Below are 19,905 nucleotides of genomic sequence, written 5' to 3' on the forward strand. Positions count from 1 at the left end.
CGCAAGCAAATGGGCAAGTTGAAGCAGTGAATAAAATGCTTAAGGACACCCTGAAGAAAAGGCTCGAAGATGCTAAAGGAGCATGGCCAGAACATTTGCCCGAAGTCCTCTGGTTGTATAGAACTTCTCACCGAACAGTGACAGGTCATACCCCATTTTCCTTACCGTACGGGTATGAAGCTATGTTGCCCGTCGAGTTAGATCCCCCTTCCCACCGAAGAATTACATACGACCAGGACCAGAATAGCCAACTGATGATGGAGTCCCTAGACTCAATTGAAGAGAAACGAGAAAGAGCCCAACTTCGAGTTGCTGCGTACCAGCAAAAGGTCACCCGGTATTTTAACTCGAAAGTGAAAGAAAGGAAATTCAACGTCAGTGACCTAGTACTACGATGAGTTTTCTTAAATACCCGCGACCCCACTGCTGGAGTGCTCGGACCAAACTGGGAAGGACCTTACCAGATTGAAGAAGTCCTTCATCAAGGCACCTACAAGCTTGCACAGTTAAATGGAGATCTCATTCCATGCTATTGGAATGGTGAACACCTGCGCAAGTATTACCAATAAATAGTCCTTATTAAAGGACTGGCTTGTATTAATTTTTACTTTTTACATGTTTCGAAAAAGGGTTAGCCACGTTGTATGGCTAATTGCTTATAAGTGTAAGATCTTTTTAAGATCACTCGTAAAGACATGTTTAGTCCATTTTTAATACGAGATTATAAGGGACTGTGCGCAGCCAGTCATTCTTGCCAACCTTTGTAAATTTATTTTTACAAGTATTTGTTCATTACGTGTGTTGTTTTGCTGTATTATGTGTTACGTTTCCTACCGAGCAGTAATGTTCGCACAGGTCGTGGTCAAGGCAAGTGACCAAGGACCTAAAAGCTCCTCGATCACTTGGGGGCATATAAGGTATATCGATAGCAAAGCATACCAATAAGTATGTAAACACATGAACAAAATGAGTGAAAGCATGCTACGGTACTTAGAGTATTTTTCAAAATTTATATTTTGATAAATCAAGCCAAAGTACTATGCTAAGTTCGGTCATGCCAACAGATGTTATAATAGACAAAAATATTATAATATCAAAAGGCATTCTTTTACACCACGAGCAGTCCTGCTCGGATGTAATTGTTTAATTAAAAGTAAAAAGCTTCCCTTGCAGCAAAGCAAAAAGCTGCCCTTGCAGCAATAAAAACAAATTGTCTTTACAATATGACTCGTGGGCCATGAAAATGAAATAAAAAGAAAAAGACAAAAAAATTATTGAGGAACAAAAGGGTCTTGAGGATTGGGAGGAGTGCCTTGGTCAGTCGGAGGACCAGCTTCAGCATCAGCACCGGGCACTTTGGCCTTCTCTACCTCTTCCAGCCGGATAGCGCACTGCGCCATCAGAGTCTTCTTCAACCACTCTAATAGGTAGTTGAAGTTAGCCTCCCGATTGTGCTTCCAGAATTCATAGAAGTAGAGGTGAGTGGCCTCCTTATACTTCTTCAAATTCTTGGCCACATCCTCCTCGAGCTCCTGCACTCGCTTTTCAAGCTCCCTCGTCTCCTGCCTGCTGGCGATCAGATCAAGCTCAAGCTGCTTACATTCTTGAGTGTTGAGCCTGACACTTTCCCTGAATTTTTCCCAGGAGTTGTTGGCTTTCTTCAAGGCATCTTGGGCGTCCAGAAGCTCATTGGTGAGAGTAGCTTCGTCCTCGCACATTTGTTCGTACTGTTTTGGACAGCTCCTTATTCTCCTCGAGCAGCTTGTTCTTGTCAGCCTCAAATGCTTACTTAGTCTGGGCAAGCCTGGAGTTGAAGTTCTTTCCCCGAGAAACCAACGCCCCAACACGGTGCCAGCCAGCAGTTAAAGTTAGCAGCCCCTGAAGATAAAAAATGAGATAAAGTAAGGAAAAGAAATCAGACATAAATGATAAAGTAGCAGGAGATAACTTACGCTAACTATCTCATTCAGCCCTCTGTTGATGACTTGGTCAGCCTCCATTGAGCCAGTGTCAGTGATGGCGGCCTGACTGCGTCTATGCTTTGAGAGCTTGTATATCCTCTCCCTGGCTGAGCCGACCACGAACTTGGGCAGGAGCCTCCGGGCAAGGTGTCCAAGGCCTCCTTGACAGCAGCCTTAGAAGAAGGCTGTGGATTAACGAGAGTGGGAGTTTTCTGCTCGGAAGGGGCGGAGGTGGTGAGTTCTCCTTGGAAGGGGCAGTGGCTGGAGCATCGTCTGTTCGAGCCTTCTTCAGGGGGTCTTGCTGCTTTCCCCTCGAGCCCTCTTGTTATCCTTCTTCGGACAGAAGAGGCTGCGACTGTTTAATAGTGCTAAAAAACGTCCTCGGAGTCCATACCTGCACAAAAGGAAGCAACACAAGCAGTAAGACTAAATGGTCATGCAAGATAAAAGAATAAAAGTAAAAGGATTACAAGTAAAGTACCCACGCTACAACTACTGGTCATAACATTATCTACTGAACTACCTAGTTCCTGGAAGAAATCTGAATTTAAGGAGGGAGCATTCCTAAAATTTCCATCCCCATCAAATAGATGAGAGGGAATTGGCAAATGATTAAAAGCGAGATTTTTAAACCGTTTTCATCCGACGAGTCGTTAGAAAGTTCAGTAGGCTCAGCAGCCTTTTGTTTCCTTTGCCCTCTGGGGCCAAGGGTTTCTCTGCTCGACGAGGGACAGCAGGTTCCCTGATCGTAACCCCAGTTGGTCTCCTCTGCGTAGGAGACACTTGGGGTTGCTGCTCGGGTTCCACTTCGGCTTGGGCATTCTCCGCCGAAGGTTTGCTCGCCACCGATTGGGGATTCCAGAGGCCAACTAGCCTAAGGTTAGCCTCAGTAACTAAATTTTTGACACTCTTATCAACATTCGGCATGCTGGCTAAGAGTGTTGCCCTTGACTCCATCCCTAGAGTTGTGGTTGGATGTAACCATGGGCCTGGAACACAGTGGAATGGCAAGACATTGTGGCAGAAAAACACTGAGCAAAGAAGCTAGTGGCGTGAAAATTTTTACCTCCTCGGGTGAAGGCCAGGTTGTCTGCAGCTAAGTCAGGAGTAAGGAAGTATTCCTGATGATACCTCCCCACGTTGGAGATGTGAGTAGTGTCAAACAAGAAAGTGGGCCCGGTTTCTTGATGGCAAAAATGGAAAAACCCCGTGCCATCTTGGTCGGGGTTGGACTTAAGGTCAAAGAGAAAATTGACCTCGTGGGGAGTGGGCTCTGACCATTTTTTGAGTTTGTAAAGGTTATAGAGTGCGGCCAGCATTCTATATCCATTTAGGGTGATTTGAAAAGGGGCAACTCCAATGTAATTTTCCACCCCCTGGAAAAACAAGTGAAGAGGCAAGGTGGCACCTGCCTCAATGTGAAATAGTGACCAAGCGTTATAGGCCCCGCTTGGCAGGTTGGCCCTCTGGTAGATAGAAGGTCTGACCAGGGTCACCCCTGTCAGTTTATACTTATTTAAGTAGTTGGCGATCATCTGCATCGTCACTCTACTTTGGGGAACAACATGCCACTCGACAGCCGGCTGAGCAGCGTGTCAAGGACGGGCATGCCTTTGTACGTTGGCATCAGGAGCATTTTCACCTCGACCATTCATCGAGGGGGCATTAGCAGTAGGCTGGCACGAGGAGTTAGGGATTTTCCTTTTTTGAGCTTTTGTTTTTGTTCGAGCCATTCTCTGGGTTGGGACTGGAGAAGGGTTTGGGCTAGGGCGAGAAAATGGGATATCTGGTATCAGAGTATAGGGGTTTTCTTCGCCTTCAAGCAGTTGAGCCAGGAGGTCATCTTCAATGGGTCTTTCTCCTCCCCAAGGGTCTTGCATATGAACTGCAAACAGACAAAGGGGGAGATAAGACACATAGCCTGCAGAGTTACGTGGGAGATTGGGATAATGTTGCTCGCGTCTATTGACCAGCAGCATCCTACCCATACACTAAGTTTGGTGCTAACAGTTTGAAAAGTGGGTCAAAAAGGAAATAAAATGTTTTATGAAAAGTAACTTTTTCAACTCCTAAAGGGCGGGAAAAAACCCAGTTTTTTCAACTAGCTTAAAGATTGAATTTTTACGTCGATCTTACGCCCTAAACCTATGATCCTTACTATCGAACTAGCTCCTAACTTATATAAAGCAAAAATATACTCTCTTACCAAGAATCAGATGGTTTATACAAAAATTCTCATAATTTCTACTCAAGAACGCAGGAAATCGCAGAGCACAGTAACAGCATGCATGGCATAATGAAGAGTTTAAAAGACTAAATAATTACCTCGGCAAAGATGGAGATTCTGAAATATAAGAATTTTGAGTCGGAAAGATCTTCGGTAGGACGTCGGAATGGTTTCAAAGTTCTGGGCTCTGAGGCAAAGTTCTTGAGGTTCTTGACTGGAATGGTGAGTAAAAAATTATAAGAAAAATAGAGAAGTTACTTATAGAGGCTGAAGTATGAAAAAAAAGTAGCAATCATGACTTTCCCATTTTCGAAACGTGGGGGAGTGTATAAGCCGTCGAATTGATTTCTTGAAAACCGAAGAGGCTTGATTAGACATAATTATGTCATTGTTTTCAAAAACGCAAGAGGATTCTGACAGATTTCGTGGGGCATATGAACGGCTATTTCCCTAAAGCTTCTTTATTGGTGGTTGCACTAAACAAACTTGGGGGGCAAATGTTATCCAAAAAATAGGCATGGATGACATGGCAAACATTTAGTACACGTGGCTGACATCTCGCAGAAGTCTTGTTCGACCATCGACCAGAAAGATGTCTATGGCGTAACGCTCATTCTTTATATACGACTAGCTTGGTCGTATATTTGCTATATTTGGAGAAAATCTTATGCAGTTATGATCATATCCGAAATTATCTCCCATTATTTCCTGAGTATCTGTAACAAATTAATGTAATCCCCCTTGAGCCTATAAATAGAGAAAGATAGCTCAAGAAAAGGACTTGTTTGGCTTTCTAATTATCTGAGATTAGAGCTATCATATCTGATATATTGTATTGTTCTTCAGAGGTTGGTGAAACTCATTGAATCCTAGTTATTTGATCACTCCTTTGAAATATTACATCAATAACAACTCAAGTGGACGTAGGTTATTACCAGATTATGGGGCCTAACCACTATAAATTCCTGTGTGTTTTATTATTTTTGTCATCATTCTCATTTAAACATATATGTCCACATCAAGCAATTTTGACTTTGTGTCAGTTGACCAAAATCAGGGTCAACAAGTAAGTATCCCTAAACTATGATTTCCTGTTTTCATGCGTATTTGCGAGTTTAGGATGCATGCTTAGGAGTTATTTGTTTAGCCTTTCTGAGGCTGTTTTTGACTTATTTACTTATCAAAAATAGCCTTAATGGCCCATTTAACCGCTCCATAGTGTTTTGGGGCGTTTTTCCTTAGTCTGCGTTTTGGGCCAGAATTTGGAAAATTTCCATATTCAAGTGATGTTCATCATCTTTGATGGTGTTCATCCTTTCCGGTGGTGTCTCCGATGTCAAGTACTCGACCTCGAGGACACCCCAGAGCCACAAGTCTATTTCTTTGTTGTTCCCCAAGCAGTTGTCTTAGGGGCTTTCGTTTTGGCCCAACTTCCTTCGGGTCAAGGCACTAACAGCTTGGTGTTTGTTTCCAGATGTCTGAGGAGCTTCATCAACTCCACCATCAGGGATTCTACGCCTTCAACAACGAAATCCTCCAGATGGCCCGAGAGGCAAAACAATGCCCCGAGAAGGGGAAACAAGTGGCTAGCAGCAGCCAAGCTCTTACCGTGCGAGAGAGCTCGGAGCCGGCTACAGTGAGCTCCGAGCTTGGAGGAAGATGCCAACTCTAGTCTGATGCTATCGGATACTCCGTATCCCTCCATAGGATTCAAAGTAGAAGACCTTCCGAGCAAACTACGACATCGGGGTGTGTTGAATAAAATACTTGCCAACTACGGGGTAGACGACAACGAGATACTAGGTTGCCTAGCTCAGGAGGATGAGAGGGCACATGAAATCATTCACGGGCTCGAACCTTGGAGCACCTCACATCTTCAGGTGGGTGCAACAGTGCCACTGCGCCAATACTATGTCGGTCAAATACGTCAGCATAGTTCTGTTTCAATTATCTCCTAATGGCTAGCCGGTATTGGCTGGCATATATGTCTTATACAATACTCACAATTGGACTACTCCATCCCCCCCTAAAATATAGTATATCTATAGCTTTTCGCAATGCTTGAAGAAGGGGGAGAAAGGGGGATACTACACCCTGATGAAACATACGAGTACGAGGACAGGCTATAAAGCTCCATGCGACAACTTTACTTTTCGACTTCACCCCCGTTGGTAAGTATTGAACCCGTGTAAGTTAGCCCGATGGCACTTAGCTGGTAATTAACCTCTACGTATTTTCCCCATAAGGTCCATACTGTCGTACCCCATTCGTGGACTCCTTCGATGAGAGGCTTCAGGCGATAGGCTCTCTTCCCAATAAAGAGCTAGAACTCCCCCGCCTCATCATTGATGCCCGTCTTTGACAGTGTGGGCTGGTGCAGGCAGGGAAAAGTGTAAATCTAGTGGTCCTCACCCAGTTTCAGGAATCGAAGAGATCCTGGATGGAGGTGAAGCTACACACTTATTTCAAGCGCGGCCAAGGCGCTCCAGCAATACCAGCAGCGTCTTCACAAGGAGCACGCGGAGAGTGTTCTTACCGTCAAAGTCGTCGAGGAGGTGAAAGAAGATGATGAGCTTGAGGTAGAGCTAGAAGCAGGGATCGAATCATCCTCTGGACACCAAGGTAAATCTCTGATCATTCTCCACTATGCTAGGTGCGTAGGGGAGGGAACTAGTCCCGACCATATCTTATTTTCTCTCTCCCTTCTTTAGTGTGGCCAAGTTTTGGAGCGTTGCTGGTCTGCGGAAGAGTATCAAGACTACCAGGATCTCACCGATGTGCTCCTTCACAACCCAATGAGAAAAAGGAACCTTTTTGAATTCATACCTCTTGACAAGTCGACGACCATGCATGCGTCTCAGTTTTGTCATTACGAAACTAATTTGACACAAGTGATGGGTCGTCTCATAAGTGAATTTTCTAGTACCCTCCTCCATTCCGAGGAGCCTGATCACGGTGGGGATCCCGAGGAGTTTTACCTTTCTTTCATGCATGTATTATCCTGTTATGGTTTCCTTTTCATTTATCGGAAATAACCAGGGTGTTTCCTCTGTGCAGATAGCATGGGCCTTTCAGATTGGGTGCGCTCGAAAAGTCAAAGGGTGTTAGGCCCTTCTAAGATCGACCTACTGACACCAGTGCCCACACCACCATCTAATGTAGCACCCTCAGTCGCTGCTCTAATGGCTCGCACATCGAGTGCAGTAGTCAGCCCCGAGGTCATAGACCTTGAGGTCTCCTCCCCACGAGATGAGGGGTTCTCAAGGAAAGGCAAAGAAATTCCTCCCAATCCTCCTTAAGAAAAAAATCCCCGTCTGGTTATCTTTCTTAAGTATTACGATGGCGAAGGCTTGGGTCTACATAGGGAGGTCACTTAGTACTATAGTGCTTGCATTGGCGAAGGCAATGAGAGTGTACGACTACTGATCGAGTTTATATGCGAGGACTGGCCGAAGGAACCTATCTCTGCTCCACGCCGCGAAGAGCTTTCACCTCTCCTCATGGGGATAGTAGGAGAGAGGGCCATACCACTTGGGATAGAACTCCTGCATGGATTAACAACATCCTTGTGCGAGATGACCACTGGCAGCTTCACCTGTTGTGGCGATGACAACGAGGTGGCCACCATCCGTCACTCTGCGACTAGGGTAAGTCTTGATTTTTGTATAATTTCGATGCATTTCTTGTCTTTTTGGCTAACTTGTCATCCTAAATTCATAGGTTCCTGCCTTAAATCATGACTTGGGGACCTAGTGTTGACACGCTCCCTTGAGCTGAAGAAGACTCGGGAGGAATTGGCTCTCATCTATGTGGAGCTTTCTCAGACCCAAGAGAATGTAGTTTCTCTAGAGGAACATTCGTGGATTAAAAAAGAGGTGGGGGACACCAGGGGTCACATCTGAGAGGTGGAGGATCATTTGGTCATGGAGAGGTCAAAGTTGTCTGCCTTGGAGGAAACATTTGCCAAGCTATTGGAAGATATCACAGTCCTGACACGGGTCGTGGAGGAGGAACTAGCCCGAGTCCGCGAGGAGTCTCAGTTGAGCTGAGTGGAACTCAAGACCCGTGTTACTACTACCATTTGGACATCAGCCATCAGTCATGAGAGGTCGGTTCCGCTTAAACCGACTTAACACATGTTCATAAGTCGGTTTATACAGAACCGACTTATCATGTATGCATGGGACGTCGGTTGCGCAAGAACCGACCTACCATGTGGACATGGTAGGTCGGTTCTGTGTGAACCGACCTCCCATGCTTGTAGAAGACATAATAGGTCGGTTCATGCAAAACCGACCTACCATGTTGTCATGGTAGGTCAGTTCTATATGCACCGACCTACCATGTCCTACCTTGCTGACATGGTAGGTCGCTACTATGTGAACCGACGTATAATGTCATATTATAAGAATTTTAAAATATATTAAACTATATATATATTTGTAAGCTATTAGTGTATGAAATAAATGTAAGAAATATGTATTTATTAATATTACATTATAATGTTTTGAAGTATAAATAAATAAATTAATTAAATTAAATTAAATTAATATATTATAAAATTTTAATAATGTAAAAAAAAAATTAGAGTATTTTTAACAATATATTTGTATAATGACACAGAATCGAACTAACATGTCCTTTAAAAAATTATTTAAGACACTACTCGTTTATCAAATTGTTATTTATTTATTTTAAATTGTAAATGTTATTAAATTAAAATATTTTTTTATTTATAAAATATAATTATAATGTAATATTAACAAATATAAATTTTACATTATTGAAATTTTAAAATATATTAATTTATTTAAAAAATACATATAAATATAATTTATTTGGGTATGAAATAAGTATAAAAAAATATATATACTTATTAATATTACATATATTATAAATTTTGAAATATAAATAAATTAATAAATTATTTGGGATTAAAAAAAATTAATTTATTTTTTATAAACAAGTAAATATTTTAATTTAATAGTATTTATAATTTAAAATAAAAAAATTATAAAATAATTTAGAGTATTTATGTAATAACTTTTTAGATGACATGGTAGGTCGGTTGTGTGGGAAATGACTTCTCTTGTGACATGGTAGGTCGGTTTTATGGGAAATGACTTCTCATGTGACATGGTAGGTCGGTTGTGTATAACCGACCTACCATGTCATTGTAAAAATACATTATTAAAGATACTCTAATTTTTTTTATATTATTGAAATTTTAAAATATATTAATTTATTTAAACAATACATATATATAATTTATTTTGGTATGAAATAAGTATAAAAAAATATATACTTATTAATATTACATATATTATAATTTTTGAAATATAGAAAAATTAATAAATTATTTGTAATTGAATAAATTAATTTCATTTTTATAAACAAGAAAATATTTTAATTTAATAGTATTTATAATTTAAAATAAAAAAAATTATAAAATAATTTAGAGTATCTCTTTAATAATTTTTTAGATGACATGGTAGGTCGGTTGTATAGGAAATGACTTCTCATGTGACATGGTAGGTCGGTTGTGTAGAACCGACCTATCATGTCATTATAAATATACATTATTAAAGATACTCTAATTTGTTTTATATTATTGAAATTTTAAAATATATTAATTTATTTAAACAATACATATATATAATTTATTTGAGTATGAAATAAGTATAAAAATACATATACTTATTTATATTACATATATAATAATTTTTTAAATATAAAAAAATTAATAAATTATTTGTAATTGAATAAATTAATTTCATTTTTATAAATAAGAAAATATTTTAATTCAATAGTATTTATAATTTAAAATAAAAAAAACTTTATAAAATAATTTAGAGTATCTCTTTAATAATTTTTTAGATGACATGGTAGGTCGGTTGTATAGGAAATGACTTCTCATGTGACATGGTAGGTCGGTTGTGTAGAACCGACCTACCATGTCATTATAAAAATACATTATTAAAGATACTCTAATTTGTTTTATATTATTGAAATTTTAAAATATATTAATTTATTTAAACAATACATATATATAATTTATTTGAATATGAAATATGTATAAAAATATATATACTTATTAATATTACATATATTAAACGTAATCTAATTTATTTTTGCATTATTAGAATTTTAAAATATTAATTAATTAATTGTAATAATTAATTTTATTGTATCTATTTTTTCATAATATTATTTTAAAATTTTAATTATCATGTAGAAATAAAAGTTAATTGTTTTATAAACATTTAAAGAATAAATATTAGTTGAAATGATTTTTTTTAACAATTAGTTAAACTTTTAAATAATATAAAAATATTGCATTTTTAATAATTTATGTTAAATATTAATAAAAATGAACTTTAAAAAAAATATATACTTTCTATTAATGCTACATCACAAAAAACGAACACTACAAGAAAATGCTACATATTTTTAGCAAAGAAAATGCTAGAGGAGCATAGCTTTTTCTCCCCTCTCTCTCAGACACACTTTAAGTTCGGGAAAGGAATGTTTAGTGCGAAGAGAAACTTTTCATTGCTTTGATTTAGCATTACACTAAGGCCAGTTTGGTGGAGAAAGTCGTTGAGCTTTTTCACAGAATTCCCTCTTTCAACTGTGTACGGACACGTCAGTCCTTCAATGCACTCCTTAACGTCCTTGTTGATGGTGGTCGGTTTTCTGAAGCAAACGACATTTTCAATCGGTCCTCTAACATGGGTTTTCGTCCAAATTCGATTTCATTCAATATAATGATCAAGGGGTGGCTTGAAAAAGGTTATTGGGAAGAAGCGTGCAAGGCGTTCGACGAAATGCTTGAGAGAAAGGTAGAGCCTACTATTGTGACTTATAATAGTTTAATTGGCTATTTGTTGCACACTTATATTCTTTAGTTAAAGTAGAAGTTCATTTACATTTATAAAATGTTTACTGCAGTTTGTGCATATTTAAAGTTCCTTGGCACACCATCTGGTTGATAGAAGTTTTGGGTTAAAGTCATTTTCTTATTATCTTGTCATTCTCCATTCCTGACAAAGGCAATATATCTAATACTTATATAAGAAATGGAGAAGATTTCGACCTTATTTTTCTGCCCCATTTATCATCATTGGCAAAAGAAATATAAAGAATGAACACAATGAATTTCTTTTCCTTTGAGTTGTGTAAATGCATAGATGAAACATATATATAAAGAGCTCTGAAACTTTATTAAATTTTCCTTTATGTTTCTTCATATCTGATTGATAAAGAACTATTCGTACCCACATATTCTATGTTTGTCGCTATGTTTATGGATTGTTCATATTTGTTTATCTGTAGTTGTTTCATGAGTAGCAATGTCTTATGTGTTATTCTTTGTTTCTTTGATACATACTATATATATATAAATATGTGTATGTATATTTATTATTAGTATTCATTATGCAACTATGCGAGGAATTTTTTTTTACCAGGTTTCAGCATATATATTTATGAGCTCATCACTTTATTTCAATATGAACTGAAACAGTAATATATTTAATAAACAACAATATATGAGAGTACAGTACTACTTTGAGTTATATATATATATATAGAGAGAGAGAGAGATGTTTTGTATCAAGAAGAGCCAGTAGTACTGCTGGTTTATTCTGAGACTCTCTCAGTCATTGTTTGAAGACCGATTAATTATTCCACATATATATACAGCAGAAACATAATGTTTAACAAGGACATATATTCATGTTTCCTTGTTTCGAGATTTTGTTGCACAACTTCACTCTTAATTATTATTCTTCATTCATATATACACACACATATTTATTCTTAACATTATTGTCACCACTATTCATATTACATACAGTCGTTTATTGTCTGTATAAATTACTAACACTACTGTGTAAAGTAGAGTAGTTTATACCATCAAAAACCAACTTTAATTTATATATATATATATAAATAAGTAGTACTATATTTTTTGAAAAGGAAGTGAACCACCATGCATGCATTGACTTAATTAAGTAGTATTCATTATGTGCTCAACTTTGGACAGCAATTTAATATGCATTGCATTGACTTACTTAAAAGAGAACTTGGGTTCGTTCATCCAAGTCCAAAAACTTGCCATTTTTTTAATTTCTTAATTTCCAGTGGTTTTTTTCTCTAACATGTGTATTTAAATAATTTTAAGATGCTACAAAAGAATTTTTTCTAGAAAGTTGCATGAAACTCATTTTTGGCTTACAATCTGAATTTTTTTATTTTTGCTGAATTTCAAGAAAGCTTGTCATATTCTTTTGATTTTTGAGTGGCTTGTTTGCTTTAACAAGTGTATTTAAATGGTATTAAGATGCCACAATAGAAATATTTCAAAAACTTTGCATGAAACTCATATTTGGCATTCAATCTTATTTTTTTAAGTTTATTATGCTGAAACATGAAAACTTGCCATTTTTTTTTTTAGATTTTTGTGTTTTTAGTAGCGTGTTTACTCTAACAAGTGTATTTAAATGATTTTAAGATTCCACAACAGAAATATTTCAAATTTTTTGCATGAAACTCATTTTTTACATTCAATCTAATTTTTTTAAAATTTATTTTGAATTTTAAGTGATAAGATTACTGCTGTGTATATTGATCATGAACTCTTCTAGCTTCTTAGGAATGGGAGCTATCAATGGCACAACAAAGAATGATGTTGGCGCCTATTGGAGTGCCTGTGGTGGTCATGAAATCCGTTGCTCTGCTTCTTATGGTTGGAGTTGGGTATTTGTACTATGGGTTATATATGTAAATTTGCATAGATCTGAGTGTCTATATTTGTGTTATATATATATATAGAGAGAGAGAGAGAGATGTATTGTAAAATTGTACAGATTTAAGTTTGATTTTTCACAGATCTGAAGATTGTAAATTTATTGATATATATTGGTGATGTTAAGTGTATTTTTTTTATTTGTGACTTTAGTAATTTTGATATTGGTTTTATTTTATTTGGTGGTCGATTTCAATAGTGTGAGGGTTTCATATGTTAATATGGAAAAATATAGGTTAATATGAAGAAAAAAAAACAAAATACCATAAGTCGGTTGGACAACTGACCTACCATGTTATACACCATAGGTCAGTTACACAACTGACCTACCATGTTGTCTACGATAGGTCGGTTTTAAAACTAACCTATCATGTTGTACACCATAGGTCAGTTGGACAACTGACCTACCATGTTGTACACCATAAGTCGGTTGTACAACCGACCTACCATGTTGTACACCATAGGTCGGTTTGGCGCTAACTGACCTACCATGTGTTTACATGGTAAGTCATTGCATGAGAGGTCGGTTCCGAACCGACTTATGAATGTTTATAGGTCGGTTTTTAACCGACTTCTCATGCAATTTTTGTAGTAGTGCGTGAGCTAGAAAAAACCAATGGGGACTTGGCCAAAGAGCTCAACGTGATGGCTGAAGACATGCTCTTTATTGTGTGGCACAGCAACAAGGATATGGACTTCTCTTTCACAGAGGACCCTGATATGAGGACCAAACTTGAGGTGCGTCTCGAGGTAGACATTGTCCGCGAGGCTCAAGAGAGAGAGGCCTTGGCGGCAGGCTGGATTCCTGAAGACAACCTTGTGGTCGAGCTAGTGACAGAGGTTCCCTCAGGCGAAGGCCCACAGTAATTCCTTGAGTAGGATAGGCCTGCGTGCAATAATTTTTAGGAGTATAAGCATTTAATGCTCGAGCCCCCGACCACACTTGTACTTATTTTCCTGTTTGGCTACGCATCTTTCCTTTCACTTGATTTTGTTCTCTGAATTCAATGTATCCTAAATTTCCACGCGAATAAGAACTAAAACTAGTTTATACACGTGGTTCTATAAATTTAACATAACACAATGTCACGAGAACACAAACCCATCATTTTGAACACTTGGTTCTATAAATTCAACATAACACGGATGTCACGAGAATAGGAACTCAAGCTATTTTGAACACATGGTTCTATAAATTCAACGTAACATGGATGTCACAAGAACAGGAACTCAAGCTATTTTAAACATTTGGTTCTATAAATTCAACGTAACATGAATGCCACGAGAACATGAACTCAAACTGTTTTAAACACTTGGTTCTATAAAATTAACGTAAAACGAATGCCACGAGAACAAGAACTCAAACTGTTTTAAAAGGTGGTTTCCGCATTCAGTCTCTTGTAGGCCCATAGTCCTAGAAATAACTTTGATGCGAAATTTACCGTAAGTCTTCACTCGTCATCTTATGCCCCTACAATCCAAAGATTCAGGCTTTCAGGGGTACTGGAATGTGAAATCACCTACCCCCCGAGTCTGCACTACTCGAGGGGTCATAACTTTCAACACTGCTCTCTGAGTGCATATCTCCTCAAGAGGTGATGTTAATGAAACACCCAGGCTTAGGCTGCCTGGGTATTCGATCGTATCACATAGATTAGGATTTGGTTATTACTTTCCGGGTGCGCGCTGTCCTCAGGAGGTAACCTAAATTCTTAAGTCTGTGTTATACTGGTTTTCTAGATATGGGATATAGTGACATTAAGGGCGCTTCGCTCGTCAACTAGCCAAGCTTCCTATGTCGCAAATTTCCCGAGGTCAAGTATAGGGTACTCGGCCTTCCGTTCACATCTCCAAACCATGAGACTTGGTCAAAGCTCCTCGGGCTCGGTGTCCATGGTAGGTGACAATAGTCTATCCTCGCGCTAATTGGGTTATCTAGCTCTTAGGTACTAATCTTAGTTCTTCCTGAAACAAGCTGCCTTCTAGGCTGGACTTTATTAGTTTCCTAGGACTTTCTATTCTCGGGATGGCGACGCTAGGCTTACTCTTCTTGACAATTCACAAGTTTAGTTTCCTAGGTCAATCTTTGCAAGGCATAGTGCTTCCCTAACTCCATGCCTCCCAAGTGTTTGGAGACTAGTCTGCGGTCAGTTGTCCAGGCGAGCGGTTCTCTAGCACAACATTAATAGAATATAAAAGAAACCAAAGAACATGTTCCCGAAGGTTACAGGGGTATTACAGAAATAGACAATGTGCTCGAAGGTTACAAGGGTATTATAGAAATAGACAATGTTTGTTGCTCATATTACTTGTAATACCGATGAAGATGCTTGACATTTCAGGCGTGAGGAATCAGCTCCTCAATAACTTGGGCTAATTTGTATGTTCCAGGACATACAACGCTATCAACTTGGTATGGGCCCTCCTAGTTGGGTCCCAGCACTCTTGCACCGGGGTCTCGGGTGCCTAAGAAGACTCTTCGCAACACCAGATCTCCGACCCTAAATTTCTATCTTTCACTTTGGATTTAAAATATCTGGCCACCTTCTGCTGGCGGGACGCTACGTGTAGCTGAGAAGCTTTGCATAGCTCCTCCACGAGGTCCAGGGACTCCCGAAGTAAAGCATGGTTTGTGGTCGGATCATACGTATCCCGTCAATGCGTTGAGATTTCTGCTTCAACCAGATGCATAGCCTCATATCCGTAGTCCATTGAGAAGGGAGAGTTGCTGGTGGAGGTCCGGGCAGTGGTGCGATAGCTCCACAATGCCCTAGGTAGATCCTCGGGCCATGCTCCTTTTGTCTGCTCCAGCCTTTTCTTCAGAGTGGACTTGAGTGTCTTGTTAACTGCTTCCACTTGGCCATTGGCCTGCGGGTGGACCACGGAAGAGAAGCTCTTGATGACACCATGTCGTTGACAGAAGTTCGTGAACACTTCACTATCGAACTTCATTCTGTTGTTGGAGAATATCTTCCTTGGAAGCCCATACCGACAATTGATTTTTTATGACAAAATCCAAAGCCTTTCTGGAGGTGATTGTGGCGAGCGGCTTGGCCTCAACCCACTTCATGAAGTAGTCAATGGCCACTATGGCATATTTCACCCATCCTTTCCCTTACGCAAGTACCCTGTAAGGTCGATGCCCCAGACAGCAAAAGGTCATGGGTTGGTCATCTGAGTAAGCTCATTTGGAGGCGCTCGGGGGATTTTGGTGAAGCGCTGGCATTTGTCGCATTTCTTGATGTAATCCATCGCGTCTCTATTCATGGTGGGCCAAAAAACCCTTGTCTTAAGATCTTATTGGAAAAGGCTCTGCCCCTCGGCATGATCTTCGCAGAAACCTTTGTGTACCTCTCGTAGTATTAAACTGGCTTCTTGCTTGGACACGCGCTGAAGCAAGGGCAAAGAATAACCTCATCTATAAAGCCTACTATCAATAATTATGTACCTTGGTACTTGGTATAGAAACTTCTGAGCAGCCTTCTTATCTTGGGTAACTCCCAAAAATGAGGTATTTTATTATTGGATCCAGCCACCCTTCCTGGGGGTGTATTGATTCCACCTTGTCTAGAGCGAAGATTCTCGGAGACTCCAAGTAGTGAATGAGGACCACATTGATTAATTTAGCATCTTTCATCGTGGCCAACTTAGCCAGGGCGTCCACATTGGAATTTTGCTCCCGAGCCACTTGCCAAATAGTGATACTTCAAAAGTTATGTAGCATTTCTTGAAGCCTTGCCAAATACACTGCCATCTTTGTTCCCCGGGCCTGGTATTCCTTGAGAACTTGGTTTATCACAAGTTGGAAATTGCTAAACATTTTGAGTCCTTCGGCCTTGAGCTCCAGTGCCACGCGGAGCCCCACGATTAAGGCTTCTTACTCGTCTTCGTTATTAGAGGCTCTAAACCCAAAGTTGAGGGCACTAGGTACCCTATGCCCTTTGGGTGAAACCAAAATAAGTCCTGCCCTAGCGCCATTCTCATTCGAAGACCCATCCATGAACAACTTCCTTGCTGGTTCAACCACTGGGGTGCACTCAATCCTCTCCTGATTCTCGGTGCACTCGGTGATTAAATCGGTGAGTGCTTGACCTTTTATGGTAGTCCTCGGGTGGTAGGTGATGTCAAACATACTTAACTCTTCCAACCACTTTAAGAGCCTTCCTGACAACTCAGGCTTCTAAAGGACTTGTGTTAGTGGATGGTTTGTGAGGACTTTAATTGGATGCGCCTGGAAGTAGGGTCTTAGCTTTTGAGAGGCAAACATTAAGCAAAATGTTAACTTCTCCATCAGCAGGTACCTAGACTCTACCCCGAGGATTCTTTTGCTGACATAATAGACGGGGTGCTGAACGCGGCTTTCTTCCCTTACCAATGCGGCACTAATGGCGTCTTCTGAAATAGCAATGTAGAGTAGGATCGTGGGGTTTTCCATGTGCGCCTTGAGCTGTTGGAATGCCTATTCGCACTCTTTTGTGCATTCAAACCTCTGACTCCCTCAGAGAATATTGAAGAAGGGGATGCACTTGTCCATTGCCTTAGAGAGAAAACGGCTCAAAGCTACGATCCTTCCTGTCAGGCTTTGACCATCTTTATGTTTTCGGGGAGAGGGCATTTCAATTAGAACCTTGATCTTTTCGAGGTTTTCCAATGAAGCCTAGGAACTTACCGGAGGCTACCTCAAATGTGCACTTTTGGAGGTTGAGCTTCATCCCAAACCGGCGAACAATCGCGAAGACCTCAGTAAGGTTGCCTACGTGATCTGGGGCGGTCCAAGACTTAACCAACATATCGTCCACATAGACCTCCATGTTCTGCCCTAACTGGATTTTTAACATCTTGTTAACCAGGCTTTGGTAGGTAGTGCCAGCATTCTTCAACACGAAAGGCATCACGATGTAACAATAAACACCTTTGTTGGTTCGAAAGCTAGTGTGCTCCTGATCAGTGACGTGCATGGATATTTGGTTATATCCTGAGTATGCATCCATCAACGACAGCAAATCGTAACCGGAGGTGGCATCGACCATCTGGTCTGTGTTGGGGAGAGGAAAACAGTCCTTCGAACAGGCCTTGTTAAGGTCTGAAAAATCAATGCATGTCCTCCAAGTGCCATTCGACTTTTGCATGAGAACAGTATTGGATAACCACCTGGAATATTAGGCTTCTCAAATAAATCCATTGGTGAGGAGCTTGTCCACTTCAGTCTTGAGGGCATCGTTCTGATTTTGGTCAAACGTCCATTGCTTCTGCTGGATGGGAGTAAAGCAAGGATCGACATTCAAGGCATGGCATATGATATTCGAATCAATTCTAGTCATGTCAAAATGTGACCATGCGAACACGTCTTGGTTTCCTCGGAGGAAACCATCCAATGCCTCATGGACTTCCATTTTCAAGCTTCCCCCTACTTTTACTTTCCTGTCGGGGTTGGACGTATCAAGAACTAACTCCTCCACCTCCTCTATTGGTCAATGGACCTCTCCTCTTGAACTATTGGGCCTAACTCATCAATCCTTGACTCTTGAATGAATTGTACCTCTGTGGCCTTGAACTTCTCCGGGCCTTCCTCCCTTACAATCATCACGGGAGCCTTGACTGTCTTGCCTCTTTCTGGCCACCATAGACTATGTCGATACCTGCATATGTGGGAAACTTCATGCACAGATGACGGATTGAGGTGACGACCCCAAACTCCACCAATGCTGGTTGCCCCAAGATGGCATTGTATGGCGAGGGATAGTCCACCGCTACGAAGGTGCCGTATTTGAAGGCTTAGCGAGGTACTTCTCCAAGTGTCACAAGGAGCATTATCTGCCCCATCAAGATGAGGGATTCTTCAGAGAATCCATAGAGTGTCAAGGTGCATGGGGATAAGTCTGTTTTACCATTTTGCCCTTGGGGACGTTTTCGGTACCCCGAGCCTTGGGATTGACTTAAGTACCTAAGGATAGACTAAGTAAACTTTAGAAAGCAGTGGAACAAAAGGCTAAACCGACTCTTCTCTCCCTCTCTTCTTCACTCTCAAGGAACTCAGTGAAACCAAAGGATTTGTGGCTGGGAATTCAGTGGATTGGGGCTGAAGCCTTGAAGGATTAGTTCTGTGTTTAGCTCAGGAATCCTTTAGAGAATTGATTCAACAGAGAAGGTAAACTCCAATTCTTGTTTCAGTGTTTGAATTCTGAGCATTTATGACTGGTTTTCTTGTGTTCTTGGGCTGTTGAGTTTCAGAATTAAAATGGTATTTTAATGAGTTTCTAGACTAGATTTATGCTGGATTTTTGCTGCTGGAAACATGTTAGAATGCTGGGATAATTTGAATATTACAAATGGTGGTTTTTCTGGGTACGAGGGGCTGGGCCGTGACTTTGCTTTAGAGTGTCGCTGCCGTTTGGAGCAAGAAAGAGCTAGGAGGGCTCTGAGATGAGGGAGCGCCGCGGCGCCACAGGGGCAGGGCTGCGGCACGTGTCTGCGGTCAGAGAGGCCCAACCTCTGTTTTAGGGGGCGGGCCGCGGCCCTTAAGGGCATTTGTGGCCTTTTGGAGTTTTTAAGCGTGGGTACCTAACCTTTGGTGCTCGAGATCGATCCCACTACCGTGTTTGGCAGAATTTGATGTCCCGGAGGCTAGAATTCTATCCGAAAACCCTTATGCAATTACTGATGGAATCCTTTATCATGGTTGTGACTAGGTGTACGCTTGGGCTCGGGGCAGGATCATGCTCGGGGGTCGTCTCTCCTAATTAAAGCACTTGGAATTAAAGGTAAGAAAACTGCACCTGGATGTGGAATTTATATTGGGACTACGGGTTTCCTATTTTGTGTGCTCTTTAAAGAGGATGGTATTATGCCATGTGAATTGTAAATGGATGGTATCATGCCATGTAAATAGTAAAAGTGCGGCCTAAGAG

General features: G+C 40.2%; 1 long non-coding RNA gene across 1 annotated transcript; it reads left to right on the forward strand.

The window, feature by feature from the left end:
• Positions 1–10,609: 10,609 nt before the first annotated feature.
• On the forward strand, positions 10,610–13,137 carry LOC133829360 (uncharacterized). Its single transcript, XR_009891712.1, has 2 exons — positions 10,610–11,030; positions 12,845–13,137. It is a non-coding gene; the product is annotated as an uncharacterized LOC133829360 (long non-coding RNA).
• Positions 13,138–19,905: the final 6,768 nt, after the last annotated feature.

This window comes from Humulus lupulus, chromosome 4, assembly GCF_963169125.1.
Source record: "Humulus lupulus chromosome 4, drHumLupu1.1, whole genome shotgun sequence".
In the NCBI taxonomy this organism is placed as follows: domain Eukaryota; kingdom Viridiplantae; phylum Streptophyta; class Magnoliopsida; order Rosales; family Cannabaceae; genus Humulus; species Humulus lupulus.